We start from the raw sequence: 22332 nt of genomic DNA, 5'->3' as shown, positions 1-22332 counted from the left end.
TTTAATTCCGATGCAATTTCTGTGTTTCATCGACAATGGGAAGGTCCAAGGGATACAGTAAACCTGCAGAGGTGCATCGGAATGTAAAACTGGTGACAGAGGAAACGCTCAACACATTGACCGTAAGAAGACTGTTTTCTGGTACTTAAGTCGGCATTGAGTCTCTTATATTAAATTCCGATGCAATTTCTGTGTTTCATCGTCACTGTGAAGGTCCAAGGGATACAGTAAACCTGTAGAGGTGCATCGGAATGTAAAACTGGTGACACAGGAACCGCTCAAATTATAGACAGTAGGAAGACTCAGTCTTCCTGTACTTAAGTCGGCATTGTGTCTCTTATATTTAATTCCGATGCAATTTCTGTGTTTCATCGTCAATGGGAAGGTCCAAGGGATACAGTAAACCTGCAGAGTTGCATCAGAATGTAAAACTGGTGACACAGGAAACGCTCAAAACATAGACAGTAGGAAGACTCAGTCTTCCTGTACTTAAGTCGGCATTGTGTCTCTTATATTTAATTCCGATGCAATTTCTGTGTTTCATCGTCAATGGGAAGGTCCAAGGTATACAGTAAACCTGAAGAGTTGCATCGGAATGTAAAACTAGTGAGACAGGAAACGCTCAAAACATAGACAGTAGGAAGCCTCAGTCTTCCTGTACTTAAGTCGGCATTGTGTCTCTTATATTTAATTCCGATGCGATTGCTGTGTTTCATCGACAATGGGGAGGTCCAATGGATACAGTAAACCTGCAGAGGTGCATCGTAATGTAAAACTGGTGAAACAGGAAACGCTCAAAACATAGACAGTAGGAAGACAGTCTTCCTGTACTTAAGTCGGCATTGTGTCTCTTATATTTAATTCCGATGCGATTTCTGTGTTTCATCGACAATGGGAAGGTCCAAGGGATACAGTAAATCGGCAGGGGTGCATCGGAATGTAAAACTGTTGACACAGGAAACGTTCAAAACATCGACCGTAAGAAGACTCAGTTTTCTTGTACTTAAGTCGGCATTGTGTCTCTTATATTTAATTAAGATGCAATTTCTGTGTTTCATCGTCAATGGTAACGTCCAAAAGATACAGTAAACCTGCAGAGGTGAATCGGAATGTAAAACTGGTGACACAGGAAACGCTCAAAACATAGACAGTATGAAGGCTCAATCTTCCGGTACTTAAGTCGGCATTGTGTCTCTTATATTTAATTTCGATGCAATTTGTGTGTTTCATCGCCAATGGGAAGGTCCAAAGGATACAGTAAACCTGCAGAGGTGCATCGGAATGTAAAACTGGTGACACAGGAAACGGTCAAAACATAGACAGTAGGAAGACTCAGTCTTCCTGTACTTAAGTCGGCATTGTGTCTCTTATATTTATTTCCGATGAAATATCTGTGTTTCATCGTGAATGGGAATGTCCAAGGGATATAGTAAACCTGCAGAGGTGCATCGGAACGTAAAACTGATGACACAGGAAACGCTCAAAGCATCGACCGTAAGAGGACTCAGTTTTCTTGTACTTAAGTCGGCGTTGTGTCTCTTATATTTAATTCCCATGCAATTTCTGTGTTTCATCGTCAATGGGAAGGTCCAAGGGATACAGTAAACCTGCAGAGGTGCATCGGAATGTAAAACTGGTGACACAGGAAACGCTCAAAACATAGAGAGTAGGAAGACTCAGTCTTCCTGTACTTAGGGTGGCATTGTGTCTCTTATATTTATTTCCGATTAAATAACTGTGTTTCATCGTGAATGGGAAGGTCCAAGGGATATAGTAAACATGCAGAGGTGCATCGGAAAGTAAAACTGATGACACAGGAAACGCTCAAAACATAGACAGTAGGAAGACTCAGTCTTCCTGTACTTAAGTCGGCATTGTGTCTCTTATATTTATTTCCGATTAAATATCTGTGTTTCATCGTGAAGGGGAAGGTCCAAGGGATATAGTAAACATGCAGAGGTGTATCGGAAAGTAAAACTGATGACACAGGAAACGCTCAAAACATAGACAGTAGGAAGCCTTAGTCTTCCTGTACTTAAGTCGGCATTGTGTCTCTTATATTTAATTCCGATGCAATTTCTGTTTTTCATCGTCAATGGGAAGGTGCAAGGGATACAGTAAACCTGCAGAGGTGCATCAGAATGTAAAACTGGTGACACAGGAAACGCTCAAAACATACACCGTAAGAAGACTCAGTTTTCTTGTACTTAAGTCGGCTTTGTATCTCTTATATATAATTCCGATGCAATTTCTGTGTTTCATCGTCAATGGGAACGTCCAAAAGATACAGTAAACCTGCAGAGGTGAATCGGAAGTAAAACTGGTGACACAGGAAACGCTCAAAACATAGACAGTAGGAAGACTCAATCTTCTGGTACTTAAGTCGGCATTGTGTTTCTTATATTTAATTTCGATGCAATTTGTGTGTTTCATCGCCAATGGGAAGGTCCAAGGGATATAGTAAACATGCAGAGGTGCATCGGAATGTAAAACAGGTGACACAGGATACGCCCAAAACAATTACCGTAAGAAGACTGTTTTCTGGTACTTAAGTCTTCATTGTGTCTCTTATATTTCATTCCGATGCAATTTCTGTGTTTCATCGTCACTGTGAAGGTCCAAGTGAGACAGTAAACATGTAGAGGTGCGTCAGAATGTAAAACTGGTGACACAGGAAACGCTCAAATTATAGACAGTAGGAAGACTCAGTCTTCCTGTATTTAAGTCGGCATTATGTCTCTTATATTTAATTCCGATGCAATTTCTGTGTTTCATCGTCAATGGGAAGGTCCAAGGGATACAGTAAACCTGCAGAGGTACATCGGAATGTAAAACTGGTGACACAGGAAACGCTCAAAACATAGACCGTAAGAAGACTCAGTTTTCTTATACTTAAGTCGGCGCTGTGTCTCTTATATTTAATTCCGATGCAATTTCTGTGTTTCATCGTCAATGGGAAGGTCCAAGGGATACAGTACAGCTGCAGAGGTGCATCGTAATTTAAAACGGCTTACACAGGAAACGCTCAAAACATAGCCAGTAGGAAGACTCAGTCTTCCTGTACTTAAGTCGGCATTGTATCTCTTATATTTAATTCCGATGCAATTTCTGTATTTCATCGACAATGGGAAGGTCCAAGGGATACAGTAAACCTGCAGAGGTGCATCGGAATGTAAAACTGGTGACACAGGAAACGCTCAAAACATAGACAGTAGGAACACTCAGTCTTCCTGTACTTAAGTCTTCATTGTGTCTCTTATATTTATTTACGATTAATTTTCTGTGTTTCATCGTGAATGGGAAGGTCCAAGGGATATAGTAAACATGCAGAGGTGCATCGGAAAGTAAAACTGATGACACAGGAAACGCTCAAAACATAGACAGTAGGGAGACTTAGTCTTCCTGTACTTAAGTCGGCATTGTGTATCTTATATTTAATTCCGATGCAATTTCTGTTTTTCATCGTCAATGGGAAGGTGCAAGGGATACAGTAAACCTGCAGAGGTGCATCGGAATGTAAAACTGGTGACTCTGGAAACGCAAAATCATAGACAGTAGGAAGACTCAGTCTTCCAGTACTTAAGACGGCATTGTGACACTTATATTTAATTCCGATGCGTTTTCTGTGTTTCATCGACAATGGGAAGGTACAAGGGATACAGTAAACCTGCAGAGGTGATTCGGAATGTAAAACTGGTGCCACAGGAAACTCTCAAAACATAGACAGTAGGAAGACTCAGTCTTCCTGTACATAAGTCGTCATTGTGTCTCTTGTATTTAATTTCGATGCAATTTGTGTGTTTCATCGCCAATGGGAAGGTCCAAGGGATACATTAAACATGCAGAGGTGCACCGGAATGTAAAACTAGTGACACAGGAAACGCTCAACACATTGACCGTAAGAAGACAGTTTTCTGGTACTTAAGTCGGCATTGTGTCTCTTATATTTAATTCCGATGTAATTTCTGTGTTTCATCGTCACTGTGAAGGTCCAAGTGATAGAGTAAACCTGTAGAGGTGCGTCAGAATGTAAAACTGGTGACACAGGAAACGCTCAAATTATAGACAGTAGGAAGACTCAGTCTTCCTGTACTTAAGTCGGCATTGTGTCTCTTATATTTAATTCCGCTGCAATTTCTGTGTTTCATCGTCAATGGGAAGGTCCAAGGGATACAGTAAACCTGAAGAGGTGCATCGGAATGTAAAACTGGTGACACAGGAAACGCTCAAATTATAGACAGTAGGAAAACTCAGTCTTCCTGTACTTAAGTCGGCATTGTGTCTCTTATATTTAATTCCGATGCAATTTCTGTGTTTCATCATCACTGTGAGGATCCAAGGGATACAGTAAACCTGTAGAGGTGCATCGGAATGTAAAACTGGTGACACAGGAAACGCTCAAATTATAGACAGTGGGAAAACTCTGTCTTCCTGTAATTAAGTCGGCATTGTGTCTCTTATATTTAATTCCGATGCAGTTTCTGTGTTACATCGTCAATGGAAAGGTCCAAGGGATACAGTAAACCTGCAGAGGTGCATCGGAATGAAAAACTAGTGACACAGGAAACGTTCAAAACATAGACAGTAGGAAGAATCACTCTTCCTGTACTTAAGTCGGCATTGTGTCTCTTATATTTAATTCCCATGCAATTTATGTGTTTCATCGTCAATGGGAAGGTCCAAGGGATACAGTACACCTGCAGAGGTGCATCGGAATGTAAAACTGGTGACACAGGAAACGGTCAAAACATAGACAGTAGGAAGACTCAGTCTTCCTGCACTTAAGTTTGCATTGTGTCTCTTATATTTATTTCCGATGAAATATCTGCGTTTCATCGTGAATGGGAATGTCCAAGGGATATAGTAAACCTGCAGAGGTGCATCGGAATGTAAAACTGATGACACAGGAAACGCTCAAAGCATCGACCGTAAGAAGACTCAGTTTTCTTGTACTTAAGACGGCGTTGTGTCTCTTATATTTAATTCCCATGCAATTTCTGTGTTTCATCGTCAATGGGAAGGTCCAAGGGATACAGTAAACCTGCAGAGGTGCATCGGAATGTAAAACTGGCGACACAGGAAACGCTCAAAACATAGAGAGTAGGAAGACTCAGTCTTCCTGTACTTAGGTCGGCATTGTGTCTCTTATATTTATTTCCGATTAAATATCTGTGTTTCATCGTGAATGGGAAGGTCCAAGGGATATAGTAAACATGCAGAGGTGCATCGGAAAGTAAAACTGATGACACAGGAAACGCTCAAAACACAGACAGTAGAAAGACTCAGTCTTCCTGTACTTAAGTCGGCATTGTGTCTCTTATATTTATTTCCGATTAAATATCTGTGTTTCATCGTGAAGGGGAAGGTCCAAAGGATATAGTAAACATGCAGAGGTGCATCGGAAAGTAAAACTGATGACACAGGAAACGCTCAAAACATAGACAGTAGGAAGCCTTAGTCTTCCTGTACTTAAGTCGGCATATGTCTCTTATATTTAATTCCGATGCAATTTCTGTTTTTCATCGTCAATGGGAAGGTGCAAGAGATATAGTAAACCTGCAGAGGTGCATCAGAATGTAAAACTGGTGACACAGGAAACGCTCAAAACATACACCGTAAGAAGACTCAGTTTTCTTGTACTTAAGTCGGCATTGTGTCTCTTATATTTTATTCCGATGCAATTTCTGTGTTTCATCGTCAATGGGAAGGTCCAAGGGATACAGTAAACCTGCAGAGGTGCATCGGAATGAAAAACTGGTGACACAGGAAACGCTCAAAAGATTGACCGTAAGAAGACTGTTTTCTGGTACTTATGTCGGCATTGTGTCTCTTATATTTAATTCCGACGCAATTTCTGTGTTTTATCGACAATGGGAAGGTCCAAGGGATACAGTAAACCTGCAGAGTTGCATCGGAATGTAAAACTGGTGACACAGGAAACGCTCAAAACATAGACAGTAGGAAGACTCAGTCTTCCTGTACTTAAGTCGGCATTGTGTCTCTTATATTTAATTCGGATGCAATTTCTGTGTTTCATCGTACCTGTGAAGGTCCAAGGGATACAGTAAACCTGTAGAGGTGCATCGGAATGTAAAACTGGTGACACAGGAAACGCTCAAATTATAGACAGTAGGAAAACTCAGTCTTCCTGTACTTAAGTCGGCATTGTGTCTCTTATATTTAATTCCGATGCAATTTCTGTGTTTCATCGTCAATGGGAAGGTCCAAGGGATACAGTAAACCTGAAGAGGTGCATCGGAATGTAAAACTAGTGAGACAGGAAACGCTCAAAATATAGACAGTAGGAAGCCTCAGTCTTCCTGTACTTAAGTCGGCATTGTGTCTCTTAAATTTAATTCCGATGCAATTTCTGTGTTTCATCGTCACTGTGAAGGTCCAAGTGATAGAGTATACCTGTAGAGGTGCGTCAGAATGTAAAACTGGTGACACAGGAAACGCTCAAATTATAGACAGTAGGAAGACTCAGTCTTCCTGTACTTAAGTCGGCATTGTGTCTCTTATATTTAATTCCGATGCAATTTCTGTGTTTCATCGTTAATGGGAAGGTCCAAGGGATACAGTAAACCTGCAGAGGTGCATCGGAATGTAAAACTGGTGACACAGGAAACGGTCAAAACATAGACAGTAGGAAGACTCAGTCTTCCTGCACTTAAGTCGGCATTGTGTCTCTTATATTTATTTCCGATGAAATATCTGTGTTTCATCGTGAATGGGAATGTCCAAGGGATATAGTAAACCTGCAGAGGTGCATAGGAATGTAAAACTGATGACACAGGAAACGCTCAAAGCATCGACCGTAAGAAGACTCAGTTTTCTTGTACTTAAGTCGGCGTTGTGTCTCTTATATTTAATTCCCATGCAATATCTGTGTTTCATCGTCAATGGGAAGGTCCAAGGGATACAGTAAACCTGCAGAGGTGCATCGGAATGAAAAACTGGTGACACAGGAAACGCTCAAAAGATTGACCGTAAGAAGACTGTTTTCTGTTACTTAAGTCGGCATTGTGTCTCTTATATTTAATTTCGATGCAATTTCTGTGTTTTATCGACAATGGGAAGGTCCAAGGGATACAGTAAACCTGCAGAGGTGCATCGGAATGTAAAACTGGTGACACAGGAAACGCTCAAAGCATTGACCGTAAGAAGACTGTTTTCTGGTACTTATGTCGGCATTGTGTCTCTTATATTTAATTCCGATGCAATTTCTGTGTTTTATCGACAATGGGAAGGTCCAAGGGATACAGTAAACCTGCAGAGTTGCATCGGAATGTAAAACTGGTGACACAGGAAACGCTCAAAACATAGACAGTAGGAAGACTCAGTCTTCCTGTACTTAAGTCGGCATTGTGTCTCTTATATTTAATTCGGATGCAATTTCTGTGTTTCATCGTACCTGTGAAGGTCCAAGGGATACAGTAAACCTGTAGAGGTGCATCGGAATGTAAAACTGGTGACACAGGAAACGCTCAAATTATAGACAGTAGGAAAACTCAGTCTTCCTGTACTTAAGTCGGCATTGTGTCTCTTATATTTAATGCCGATGCAATTTCTGTGTTTCATCATCACTGTGAGGGTCCAAGGGATACAGTAAACCTGTAGAGGTGCATCGGAATGTAAAACTGGTGACACAGGAAACGCTCAAATTATAGACAGTGGGAAAACTCAGTCTTCCTGTAATTAAGTCGGCATTGTGTCTCTTATATTTAATTCCGATGCAGTTTCTGTGTTTCATCGTCAATGGAAAGGTCCAAGGGATACAGTAAACCTGCAGAGGTGCATCGGAATGAAAAACTAGTGACACAGGAAACGCTCAAAACATAGACAGTAGGAAGACTCACTCTTCCTGTACTTAAGTCGGCATTGTGTCTCTTATATTTAATTCCCATGCAATTTATGTGTTTCATCGTCAATGGGAAGGTCCAAGGGATACAGTAAACCTGCAGAGGTGCATCGGAAAGTAAAACTGGTGACACAGGAAACGCTCAAAGCATAGACAGTAGGAAGACTCAGTCTTCCTGTAATTAAGTCGGCATTGTGTCTCTTATATTTAATTCCGATGCAATTTCTGTGTTTCATCGTCAATGGGAAGGTCCAAGGGATACAGTACAGCTGCAGAGGTGCATCGGAATGTAAAACGGGGGACACAGGAAACGCTCAAAACATAGCCAGTAGGAAGACTCAGTCTTCCTGTACTTAAGTCGGCATTGTGTCTCTTATATTTAATTCCGATGCAATTTCTGTATTTCATCGACAATGGGAAGGTCCAAGGGATACAGTAAACCTGCAGAGGTGCATCGGAATGTAAAACTGGTGACACAGGAAACGCTCAAAACATAGACAGTAGGAACACTCAGTCTTCCTGTACTTAAGTCTTCATTGTGTCTCTTATATTTATTTACGATTAATTTTCTGTGTTTCATCGTGAATGGGAAGGTCCAAGGGATATAGTAAACATGCAGAGGTGCATCGGAAAGTAAAACTGATGACACAGGAAACGCTCAAAACATAGACAGTAGGGAGACTTAGTCTTCCTGTACATAAGTCGGCATTGTGTATCTTATATTTAATTCCGATGCAATTTATGTTTTTCATCGTCAATGGCAAGGTCCAAGGGATACAGTAAACCTGCAGAGGTGCATCGGAATGTAAAACTGGTGACTCTGGAAACGCTCAAATCATAGACAGTAGGAAGACTCAGTCTTCCAGTACTTAAGACGGCATTGTGACTCTTATATTTAATTCCGATGCGTTTTCTGTGTTTCATTGACAATGGGAAGGTCCAAGGGATTCAGTAAACATGCAGAGGTGCACCGGAATGTGAAACTAGTGACACAGGAAACGCTCAACACATTGACCGTAAGAAGACTGTTTTCTGGTACTTAAGTCGGCATTGTGTCTCTTATATTTAATAACGATGCAATTTCTGTGTTTCATCGTCAATGGGAAGGTCCAAGGGATACAGTAAACCTGAAGAGGTGCATCGGAATGTAAAACTAGTGAGACAGGAAACGCTCAAAATATAGACAGTAGGAAGCCTCAGTCTTCCTGTACTTAAGTCGGCATTGTGTCTCTTATATTTAATTCCGATGCAATTTCTGTGTTTCATCGTCAATGGGAAGGTCCAAGGGATACAGTAAACCTGCAGAGGTGCATCGGAATGTAAAACTGGTGACACAGGAAACGGTCAAAACATAGACAGTAGGAAGACACAGTCTTCCTGTACTTAAGTCGGCATTGTGTCTCTTATATTTATTTCCGATGAAATATTTGTGTTTCATCGTGAATGGGAATGTCCAAGGGATATAGTAAACCTGCAGAGGTGCATCGGAAAGTAAAACTGATGACACAGGAAACGCTCAAAACATAGACAGTAGGAAGACTTAGACTTGCTGTACTTATGTCGGCATTGTTTCTCTTATATTTAATTCCGATGCAGTTTCTGTGTTTCATCGACAATGGGAAGGTCCAAGGGATACAGTAAACCGGCAGGAGTGCATCGGAATGTAAAACTGGTGACACAGGAAACGCTCAAAACATAGAGAGTAGGAAGACTCAGTCTTTCTGTACTTAAGTCGGCATTGTGTCTCTTATATTTAATTCCGATGCAATTTCTGTGTTTCATCGACAATGGGAAGGTCCAAGGGATACAGTAAACCTGCAGAAGTGCATCGGAATGAAAAACTGGTGTCACAGGAAACGCTCAAATCATAGACAGTAGGAACACTCAGTCTTCCTGTACTTAAGTCTTCATTGTGTCTCTTATATTTATTTACGATTAATTTTCTGTGTTTCATCGTGAATGGGAAGGTCCAAGGGATATAGTAAACATGCAGAGGTGCATCGGAAAGTAAAACTGATGACACAGGAAACGCTCAATACATAGTCAGTAGGGAGACTTAGTCTTCCTGTACTTAAGTCGGCATTGTGTATCTTATATTTAATTCCGATGCAATTTCTGTTTTTCATCGTCAATGGGAAGGTCCAAGGGACACAGTAAACCTGCAGAGGTGCATCAGAATGTAAAACTGGTGACACAGGAAACGCTCAAAACATACACCGTAAGAAGACTCAGTTTTCTTGTACTTAAGTCGGCGTTGTGTCTCTTATATATAATTCCGATGCAATTTCTGTGTTTCATCGTCAATGGGAACGTCCAAAAGATACAGTAAACCTGCAGAGGTGCATCGGAATGTAAAACTGGTGACACAGGATACGCTCAAAGCAATTACCGTAAGAAGACTGTTTTCTGGTACTTAAGTCGGCATTGTGTCTCTTATATTTAATTCCGATGCAATTTCTGTGTTTCATCGTCAATGGGAAGGTCCAAGGGATACAGTAAACCTGTAGAGGTGCATCGGAATGTAAAACTGGTGACACAGGAAACGCCCAAATTATAGACAGTAGGAAAACTCAGTCTTCCTGTACTTAAGTCGGCATTGTGTCTCTTATATTTAATTCCGATGCAGTTTCTGTGTTTCATCGTCAATGGAAAGGTCCAGGGGATACAGTAAACCTGCAGAGGTGCATCGGAATGAAAAACTAGTGACACAGGAAACGTTCAAAACATAGACGGTAGGAAGACTCAGTCTTCCTGTACTTAAGTCGGCATTGTGTCTCTTATATTTAATTCCCATGCAACTTATGTGTTTCATCGTCAATGGGAAGGTCCAAGGGATACAGTAAACCTGCAGAGGTGCATCGGAATGTAAAACTGGTGACACAGGAAACGCTCAAAACATAGACAGTACTAAGACTCAGTCTTCCTGTACCTAAGTCGGCATTGTGTCTCTTATATTTATTTCAGATGAAATTTCTGTGTTTCATCGTGAATTAATAGGTCCAAGGGATATAGTAAACCTGCAGAGGTGAATCGGAAAGTAAAACTGATGACACAGGAAACGCTCAAAACATAGACAGTAGGAAGACTTAGACTTGCTGTACTTATGTCGGCATTGTTTCTCTTATATTTAATTCCGATGCAGTTTCTGTGTTTCATCGACAATGGGAAGGTCCAAGGGATACAGTAAACCGGCAGGAGTGCATCGGAATGTAAAACTGGTGACACAGGAAACGCTCAAAACATAGAGAGTAGGAAGACTCAGTCTTTCTGTACTTAAGTCGGCATTGTGTCTCTTATATTTAATTCCGATGCAATTTCTGTGTTTCATCGACAATGGGAAGGTCCAAGGGATACAGTAAACCTGCAGAAGTGCATCGGAATGAAAAACTGGTGACACAGGAAACGCTCAAATCATAGACAGTAGGAACACTCAGTCTTCCTGTACTTAAGTCTTCATTGTGTCTCTTATATTTATTTACGATTAATTTTCTGTGTTTCATCGTGAATGGGAAGGTCCAAGGGATATAGTAAACATGCAGAGGTGCATCGGAAAGTAAAACTGATGACACAGGAAACGCTCAATACATAGTCAGTAGGGAGACTTAGTCTTCCTGTACTTAAGTCGGCATTGTGTATCTTATATTTAATTCCGATGCAATTTCTGTTTTTCATCGTCAATGGGAAGGTCCAAGGGACACAGTAAACCTGCAGAGGTGATTCGGAATGTAAAACTGGTGTTACAGGAAACTCTCAAAACATAGACAGTAGGAAGACTCAGTCTTCCTGTACATAAGTCGTCATTGTGTCTCTTGTATTTAATTTCGATGCAATTTGTGTGTTTCATCGCCAATGGGAAGTTCCAAGGGATACAGTAAACATGCAGAGGTGCACCGGAATGTGAAACTAGTGACACAGGAAACGCTCAACACATTGACCGTAAGCAGACTGTTTTCTGGTACTTAAGTCGGCATTGTGTCTCTTATATTTAATTCCGATGCAATTTCTGTGTTTCATCGTCACTGTGAAGGTCCAAGGGATACAGTAAACCTGTAGAGGTGCATCGGAATGTAAAACTGGTGACACAGAAACGCTCAAATTATAGTCAGTAGGAAGACTCAGTCCTCCTGTACTTAAGTCGACATTGTGTCTCTTATATTTAATTCCGATGCAATCTCTGTGTTTCATCGTCAATGGGAAGGTCCAAGGGATACAGTAAACCTTCAGAGTTGCATCAGAATGTAAAACTGGTGACACAGGAAACGCTCAAATCATAGACAGTAGGAAGACTCAGTCTTCGTGTACTTAAGTCGGCATTGTGTCTCTTATATTTAATTCCGATGCAATTTCTGTGTTTCATCGTCAATGGGAAGGTCCACGGTATACAGTAAACCTGAAGAGGTGCATCGGAATGTAAAACTAGAGAGACAGGAAACGCTCAAATTATAGACATTAGGAAGCCTCAGTCTTCCTGTACTTAAGTCGGCATTGTGTCTCTTATATTTAATTCCGATGCGATTGCTGTGTTTCATCGACAATGGGTAGGTCCAATGGATACAGTAAACCTGCAGAGGTGCATCGGAATGTAAAACTGGTGAAACAGGAAACGCTCAAAACATAGACAGTAGGAAGACTCAGTCTTCCTGTACTTAAGTCGGCATTGTGTCTCTTATATTTATTTCCGATGAAATATCTGTGTTTCATCGTGAATGGGAATGTCCAAGGGATATAGTAAACCTGCAGAGGTGCATCGGAAAGTAAAACTGATGACACAGGAAACGCTCAAAGCATCGACCGTAAGAAGACTCAGTTTTCTTGTACTTAAGTCGGCGTTGTGTCTCTTATATTTAATTCCCATGCAATTTCTGTGTTTCATCGTCAATGGGAATGTCCAAGGGATACAGTAAACCTGCAGAGGTGCATCGGAATGTAAAACTGGTGACACAGGAAACGCTCAAAACATAGAGAGTAGGAAGACTCAGTCTTCCTGTACTTATGTCGGCATTGTGTCTCTTATATTTATTTCCGATTAAATATCTGTGTTTCATCGTGAATGGGAAGGTCCAAGGGATATAGTAAACATGCAGAGGTGCATCGGAAAGTAAAACTGATGACACAGGAAACGCTCAAAACATAGACAGTAGGAAGACTCAGTCTTCCTGTACTTAAGTCGGCATTGTGTCTCTTATATTTATTTCCGATTAAATATCTGTGTTTCATCGTAAAGGTGAAGGTCCAAGGGATATAGTAAACATGCAGAGGTGCATCGGAAAGTAAACTGATGACACAGGAAACGCTCAAAACATAGACAGTAGGAAGCCTTAGTCTTCCTGTACTTAAGTCGGCATTGTGTCTCTTATATTTAATTCCGATGCAATTTCTGTTTTTCATCGTCAATGGGAAGGTGCAAGGGATACAGTAAACCTGCAGATGTGCATCAGAATGTAAAACTGGTGACACAGGAAACGCTCAAATCATACACCGTAAGAAGACTCAGTTTTCTTGTACTTAAGTCGGCGTTGTGTCTCTTATATATAATTCCGATGCAATTTCCATGTTTCATCGTCAATGGGAACGTCCAAAAGATACAGTAAACCTGCAGAGGTGAATCGGAAGTAAAACTGGTGACTCAGGAAACGCTCAAAACATAGACAGTAGGAAGACTCAATCTTCCGGTACTTAAGTCGGCATTGTGTCTCTTATATTTAATTCCCATGCAGTTTCTGTGTTTTATCGACAATGGGAAGGTCCAAGGGATACAGTAAACCTGCAGAGGTGCATCGGAATGTAAAACTGGTGACACAGGAAACGCTCAAAACATTGACCGTAAGAAGACTGTTTTCTGGTACTTAAGTCGGCATTGTGTCTCTTATATTTAATTCCGATGCAATTTCTGTGTTTTATCGACAATGGGAAGGTCCAAGGGATACAGTAAACCTGCAGAGGTGCATCGGAATGTAAAACTGGTGACACAGGAAACGCTCAAAACATAGACAGTAGGAAGACTCAGTCTTCCTGTACATAAGTCGGCATTGTGTCCCTTATATTTAATTCCGATGCTATTTCTGTGTTTCATCGTACCTGTGAAGGTCCAAGGGATACAGTAAACCTGTAGAGGTGCATCGGAATGTAAAACTGATGACACAGGAAACGCTCAAATTATAGACAGTAGGAAAACTCAGTCTTCCTGTACTTAAGTCGGCATTGTGTCTCTTATATTTAATTCCGATGCAATTTCTGTGTTTCATCGTCACTGTGAGGGTCCAAGGGATACAGTAAACCTGTAGAGGTTCATCGGAATTTAAAACTGGTGACACAGGAAACGCTCAAGTTATAGAAAGTAGGAAGACTCAGTCTTCCTGTACTCGAGTCTTCATTGTGTCTCTTATATTTAGTTCCGATGCAATTTCTGTGTTTCATCGACAATGGGAAGGTCCAAGGGATACAGTAAACCTGCAGAGGTGCATCGGAATGTGAAACTGTCGACACAGGAAACGCTCAAAAGATAGACAGTAGGAAGCCTCAGTCTTCCTGTACTTAAGTCGGCATTGTGTCTCTTATATTTAATTCCGATGCAGTTTCTGTGTTTCTTCGTGAATTAATAGGTCCAAGGGATATAGTAAACCTGCAGAGGTGAATCGGAAAGTAAAACTGATGACACAGGAAACGCTCAAAACATAGACAGTAGGAAGACTTAGACTTGCTGTACTTATGTCGGCATTGTTTCACTTATATTTAATTCCCATGCAATTTATGTGTTTCATCGTCAATGGGAAGGTCCAAGGGATACAGTAAACCTGCAGAGGTGCATCGGAATGTAAAACTGGTGACACAGGAAACGCTCAAAACATAGACAGTAGGAAGACTCCGTCTTCCTGTACTTAAGTCGGCATTGTGTCTCTTATATTTATTTCAGATGAAATTTCTGTGTTTCATCGTGAATGGATAGGTCCAAGGGATATAGTAAACCTGCAGAGGTGCATCGGAAAGTAAAACTGATGACACAGGAAACGCTCAAAACATAGACAGTAGGAAGACCTAGACTTGCTGTACTAAAGTCGGCATTGTTTCTCTTATATTTAATTCCGATGCAGTTTCTTTGTTTCATCGACAATGGGAAGGTCCAAGGGATACAGTAAACCGGCAGAGGTGCATCAGAATGAAAAACTGGTGACACAGGAAACGCTAAAAACACACAGCGTAAGAAGACTCAGTTTTCTTGTACTTAAGTCGGCGTTGTGTCTCTTATATATAATTCCGATGCAATTTCTGTGTTTCATCGTCAATGGGAACGTCCAAAAGATACAGTAAACCTGCAGAGGTGAATCGGAAGTAAAACTGGTTACACAGGAAACGCTCAAAACATAGACAGTAGGAAGACTCAATCTTCCGGTACTTAAGTCGGCATTGTGTCTCTTAGATTTAATTCCCATGCAATTTCTGTGTTTTATCGACAATGGGAAGGTCCAAGGGATACAGTAAACCTGCAGAGGTGCATCGGAATGTAAAACTGGTGACACAGGAAACGCTCAAAACATTGACCGTAAGAAGACTGTTTTCTGGTACTTAAGTCGGCATTGTGTCTCTTATATTTAATTCCGATGCAATTTCTGTGTTTTATCGACAATGGGAAGGTCCAAGGGATACAGTAAACCTGCAGAGGTGCATCAGAATGTAAAACTGGTGACACAGGAAACGCTCAAAACATACACCGTAAGAAGACTCAGTTTTCTTGTACTTAAGTCGGCGTTGTGTCTCTTATATATAATTCCGATGCAATTTCTGTGTTTCATCGTCAATGGGAACGTCCAAAAGATACAGTAAACCTGCAGAGGTGAATCGGAAGTAAAACTGGTGACTCAGGAAACGCTCAAAACATAGACAGTAGGAAGACTCAATCTTCCGGTACTTAAGTCGGCATTGTGTCTCTTATATTTAATTCCCATGCAGTTTCTGTGTTTTATCGACAATGGGAAGGTCCAAGGGATACAGTAAACCTGCAGAGGTGCATCGGAATGTGAAACTGGTGACACAGGAAACGCTCAAAACATAGATAGTAGGAAGACTCAGTCTTCCTGTACTTAAGTCGGCATTGTGTCTCTTATATTTAATGCCGATGCAATTTCTGTGTTTCATCGTACCTGTGAAGGTCCAAGGGATACAGTAAACCTGTAGAGGTGCATCGGAATGTAAAACTGGTGACACAGGAAACGCTCAAATTATAGACAGTAGGAAAACTCAGTCTTCCTGTACTTAAATCGGCATTGTGTCTCTTATATTTATTTCCGATGCAGTTTCTGGGTTTCATCGTCAATGGAAAGGTCCAAGGGATACAGTAAACCTGCAGAGGTGCATCGGAATGTAAAACTAGTGACACAGGAAACGTTCAAAACATAGACAGTAGGAAGACTCACACTTCCTGTACTTATGTCGGAATTGTGTCTCTTATATTTAATTCCCATGCAATTTATGTGTTTCATCGTCAATGGGAAGGTCCAAGGGATACAGTAAACCTGCAGAGGTGCATCGCAATGTAAAACTGGTGACACAGGAAACGCTCAAAACATAGACAGTAGGAAGACTCAGTCTTCCTGTACTTAAGTCGGCATTGTATCTCTTATATTTTTTTTAGATGAAATTTCTGTGTTTCATCGTGAATGGATAGGTCCAAGGGATATAGTAAACCTGCAGAGGTGCATCGGAAAGTAAAACTGATGACACAGGAAACGCTCAAAACATAGACAGTAGGAAGACCTAGACTTGCTGTACTTGGTCGGCATTGTTTCTCTTATATTTAATTCCGATGCAGTTTCTGTGTTTCATCGACAATGGGAAGGTCCAAGGGATACAGTAAACCGGCAGGGTTGCATCGGAATGTAAAACTGGTGACACAGGAAACGCTCAAAACATAGACCGTAAGAAGACTCAGTTTTCTTGTACTTAAGTCGGCGCTGTGTCTCTTATATTTAATTCCGATGCAATTTCTGTGTTTCATCGCCAATGGGAAGGTCCAAGGGATACAGTACAGCTGCAGAGGTGCATCGGAATGTAAAACGGGCGACACAGGAAACGCTCAAATCATAGACATTAGGAAGACTCAGTCTTCCTGTACTTAAGACGGCATTGTGGCTCTTATATTTAATTCCGATGCGTTTTCTGTGTTTCATCGACAATGGGAAGGTCCAAGGGATACAGTAAACCTGAAGAGGTGCATCGGAATGTAAAACTAGTGACACAGGAAACGCTCAAAACATAGACAGTAGAAAGACTCAGTCTTCCTGTACTTAAGTCGGCATTGTGTCTCGTATATTTATTTCCGATTAAATATCTGTGTTTCATCGTGAAGGGGAAGGTCCAAAGGATATAGTAAACATGCAGAGGTGCATCGTAAAGTAAAACTGATGACACAGGAAACGCTCAAAACATAGACTGTAGGAAGCCTTAGTCTTCCTGTACTTAAGTCGGCATTGTGTCTCTTATATTTAATTCCGATGCAATTTCTGTTTTTCATCGTCAATGGGAAGGTGCAAGGGATACAGTAAACCTGCAGAGGTGCATCAGAATGTAAAACTGGTGACACAGGAAACGCTCAAAACATACACCGTAAGAAGACTCAGTTTTCTTGTACTTAAGTCGGCGTTGTGTCTCTTATGTATAATTCCGATGCAGTTTCTGTGTTTCATCGTCAATGGGAACGTCCAAAAGATACAGTAAACCTGCAGAGGTGAATCGGAAGTAAAACTGGTGACACAGGAAACGCTCAAAACATAGACAGTAGGAAGACTCAATCTTCCGGTTCTTAAGTCGGCATTGTGTTTCTTATATTTAATTTCGATGCAATTTGTGTGTTTCATCGCCAATGGGAAGGTCCAAGGGATATAGTAAACATGCAGAGGTGCATCGGAATGTAAAACTGGTGACACAGGATACGCTCAAAGCAATTACCGTAAGAAGATTGTTTTCTGGTACTTAAGTCGGCATTGTGTCTCTTATATTTAATTCCGATGCAATTTCTGTGTTTCATCGTCAATGGGAAGGTCCAAGGGATACAGTAAACCTGTAGAGGTGCATCGGAATGTAAAACTGGTGACACAGGAAACGCTCAAATTATAGACAGTAGGAAAACTCAGTCTTCCTGTACTTAAGTCGGCATTGTGTCTCTTATATTTAATTCCGATGCAGTTTCTGTGTTTCATCGTCAATGGAAAGGTCCAGGGGATACAGTAAACCTGCAGAGGTGCATCGGAATGGAAAACTAGTGACACAGGAAACGTTCAAAACATAGACAGTAGGAAGACTCAGTCTTCCTGTACTTAAGTCGGCATTGTGTCTCTTATATTTAATTCCCATGCAACTTATGTGTTTCATCGTCAATGGGAAGGTCCAAGGGATACAGTAAACCTGCAGAGGTGCATCGGAATGTAAAACTGGTGACACAGGAAACGCTCAAATCATAGACATTAGGAAGACTCAGTCTTCCTGTACTTAAGACGGCATTGTGGCTCTTATATTTAATTCCGATGCGTTTTCTGTGTTTCATCGACAATGGGAAGGTTCAAGGGATACAGTAAACCTGCAGAGGTGCATCGGAATGTAAAACTGGTGACACAGGAAACGCTCAAAACATAGACAGTTGGAACACTCAGTCTTCCTGTACTTAAGTCTTCATTGTGTCACTTATATTAATTTACGATTAATTTTCTGTGTTTCATCGTGAATGGGAAGGTCCAAGGGATATAGTAAACATGCAGAGGTGCATCGGAAAGTAAAACTGATGACACAGGAAACGCTCAAAACATAGACAGTAGGGAGACTTAGTCTTCCTGTACTTAAGTCGGCATTGTGTATCTTATATTTAATTCCGATGCAATTTCTGTTTTTCATCGTCAATGGGAAGGTCCAAGGGATACAGTAATCCTGCAGAGGTGCATCGGAATGTAAAACCGGTGACTCTGGAAACGCTCAAATCATAGACATTAGGAAGACTCAGTCTTTCTGTACTTAAGACGGCATTGTGGCTCTTATATTTAATTCCGATGCGTTTTCTGTGTTTCATCGACAATGGGAAGGTCCAAGGGATACAGTAAACCTGAAGAGGTGCATCGGAATGTAAAACTAGTGAGACAGGAAACGCTCAAAACATAGACAGTAGGAAGACTCAGTCTTCCTGTACTTAAGTCGGCATTGTGTCTCTTATATTTAATTCCGATGCAATTTCTGTGTTTCATCGTCAATGGGAAGGTCCAAGGGATACAGTAAACCTGCAGAGTTGCATCAGAATGTAAAACTGGTGACACAGGATACGCTCAAAACATAGACAGTAGGAAGACTCAGTCTTCCTGTACTTAAGTCGGCATTGTGTCTCTTATATTTAATTCCGATGCAATTTTTGTGTTTCATGGTCAATGGGAAGGTCCAAAAGATACAGTAAACCTGCAGAGGTGCATCGGAATGTAAAACTGGTGACACAGGAAACGCTCAAAACATAGACAGTAGGAAGACTCAGTCTTCCTGTAGTTAAGTCGGCATTGTGTCTCTTATATTTATTTCCGATTAAATTTCTGTGTTTCATCGTGAATGGGAAGGTCCAAGGGATATAGTAAACATGCAGAGGTGCATCGGAAAGTAAAACTGATGACACAGGAAACGCTCAAAACATAGACAGTAGGAAGACTTAGTCTTCCTGTACTTAAGTCGGCATTGTGTCTCTCATATTTAATTCCGATGCAATTTCAGTGTTTCATCGTATATGGGAAGGTCCAAGGGATACAGTAAACCTGCAGAGGTTCATCGGAAGGTAAAACTGGCGACACAGGAAACGCTCAAAACATAGACAGTAGGAAGACTCAGTCTTCCTGTACTTAAGTCGGCATTGTGTCTCTTATATTTAATTCCGATGGAATTTCTGTGTTTCATCGTCAATGAGAAGGTCTAAGGGATACAGTAAACCTGCACAGGTGCATCGGAATGTAAAACTGATGACACAGGAAACGCTCAAAACATAGACAGTAGGGAAACCTAGTCTTCCTGTACTTAAGTCAGCATTGTGTCTCTTATTTTTAATTCCGATGCAATTTCTGTGTTTCATCATCAATGGGAAGGTGCAAGGGATACAGTAAACCTGCAGAGGCGCATCGGAATTTAAACCTGGTGACACAGGAAACGCTCATAACATAGACCGTAAGAAGACTCAGTTTTCATGTACTTAAGTCTTCGTTGTGTCTCTTATATATAATTCCGATGCAATTTCTGATTTTCATCGTCAATGGGAAGGTCCAAGGGATACAGTAAACCTGCAGAGGTGCATCGGAATGTAACACTGATGACACAGGAAACGCTCAAATCATTGACAGTAGGAAGACTCAGTCTTCCTGTACTTAAGTCGGCATTGTGTCTCTTATATTTAATTCCGATGCAATTTCTGTGTTACATCGTCAATGGGAAGGTCCAAGGGATACAGTAAACCTGCAGAGGTGCATCCGAATGTAAAACTTGTGACACAGGAAACGCTCAAAACATAGACAGTAGGAAGTCTCAGTCTTCCTGTACTTAAGTCGGCATTGTGTCTCTTATATTTAATTCCGATGCGATTTCTGTGTTTCATCGACAATGGGAAGGTGCAAGGGATACAGTAAACCGGCAGAGGTGCATCGGAATGTAAAACTGGTGACACAGGAAACGCTCAAAACATAGAAAGTAGGAAGACCCAGTCTTCCTGTACATAAGTCGGGATTGTGTCTCTTATATTTAATTTCGATGCAATTTGTGTGTTTCATCGCCAATGGGATGGTCCAGGGGATACAGTAAACCTGCAGATGTGCATCGGAATGTAAAACTGGTGACACAGGAAACGCTCAAAACATTGACTGTAAGAAGACTGTTTTCTTGTAGTTAAGTCGGCATTGTGTCTCTTATATTTAATTCCGATGCAATATCCGTGTTTCATCGTCAATGGGAAGGTCCAAGGGATACAGTAAACTTGCAGAGGTGCATCAGAATGTAAAACTGGTGACACAGGAAACGCTCAAAACATAGACAGTTGGAAGACTCAGTCTTCCTGTACTTAAGTCGGCATTGTGTCTCTTATATTTAATACCGATGCAATTTCTGGGTTCATCGCCAATGGGAAGGTCCAAGGGATACAGTAAACCTGCAAAGGTGCATCGGAATGTAAAACTAGTGACACAGGAAACGCTCAAAACATAGACAGTAGGAAGACTCAGTCTTCCTGTACTTAAGTCGGCATTGTGTCTCTTATATTTAATTCCGATGCAATTTCTGTGTTTCATCGTCACTGTGAAGGTCCAAGGGATACAGTAAACCTGTAGAGGTGCTTCAGAATGTAAAACTGGTGACACAGGAAACGCTCAAATTATAGACATTAGGAAGACTCAGTCTTCCTGTACTTAAGTCGGCATTGTGTCTCTTATATTTAATTCCGATGCAATTTCTGTGTTTCATCGTCAATGGGAAGGTCCAACGGATACAGTAAACCTGCAGAGGTGCATCAGAATGTAAAACTGGTGACACAGGAAACGCTAAAAACGTAGACAGTAGGAAGACTCAGTCTTCCTGTACTTAAGTCGGCATTGTGTCTCTTACATTTAATTCCGATGCAATTTCTGTGTTTCATCGTCAATGGGAAGGTCCAAGGGATACAGTAAACCTGCAGGGGTGCATCGGAATGTAAAACTAGTGACACAGGAAACGCTCAAAACATAGTCAGTAGGAAGACTCAGTCTTCCTGTACTTAAGTCGGCATTGTGTCTCTTATATTTAATTCCGATGCAATTTCTGTGTTTCATCGTCAATGGGAAAGTCGAAGCGATACAGTAAACCTGCAGAGGTGCATCGGAATGTAAAACTGGTGACACAGGAAACGCTCAAAGCATAGACAGTAGGAAGACTCAGTCTTCCTGTACTTAAGTCGGCATTGTGTCTCTTATATATATTTCCGGATAAATTTCTGTGTTTCCTCCTGAATGGGAAGGTCCAAGGGATATAGTAAACATGCAGAGGTGCATCGGAAACTAAAACTGATGACACAGGAAACGCTCAAAACATAGACAGTAGGGAGACTTAGTCTTCCTGTACTTAAGTCGGCATTGTGTCTCTTATATTTAATTCCGATGCAATTTCTGTGTTTCATCGTCAATGGGAAGGTCCAAGGGATACAGTAAACCTGTAGAGGTGCATCGGAATGTAAAACTGGTGACACAGGAAACGCTCAAATTATAGACAGTAGGAAAACTCAGTCTTCCTGTACTTAAGTCGGCATTGTGTCTCTTATATTTAATTCCGATGCAGTTTCTGTGTTTCATCGTCAATGGAAAGGTCCAGGGGATACAGTAAACCTGCAGAGGTGCATCGGAATGAAAAACTAGTGACACAGGAAACGTTCAAAACATAGACAGTAGGAAGACTCAGTCTTCCTGTACTTAAGTCGGCATTGTGTCTCTTATATTTAATTCCCA

The sequence above is a fragment of the Schistocerca nitens genome, chromosome 1 (assembly GCF_023898315.1).
Source record: "Schistocerca nitens isolate TAMUIC-IGC-003100 chromosome 1, iqSchNite1.1, whole genome shotgun sequence".
Lineage (NCBI taxonomy): Eukaryota > Metazoa > Arthropoda > Insecta > Orthoptera > Acrididae > Schistocerca > Schistocerca nitens.
The sequence above is the reverse complement of the archived record's forward strand: the minus strand, read 5'-3'. Positions refer to the sequence as shown.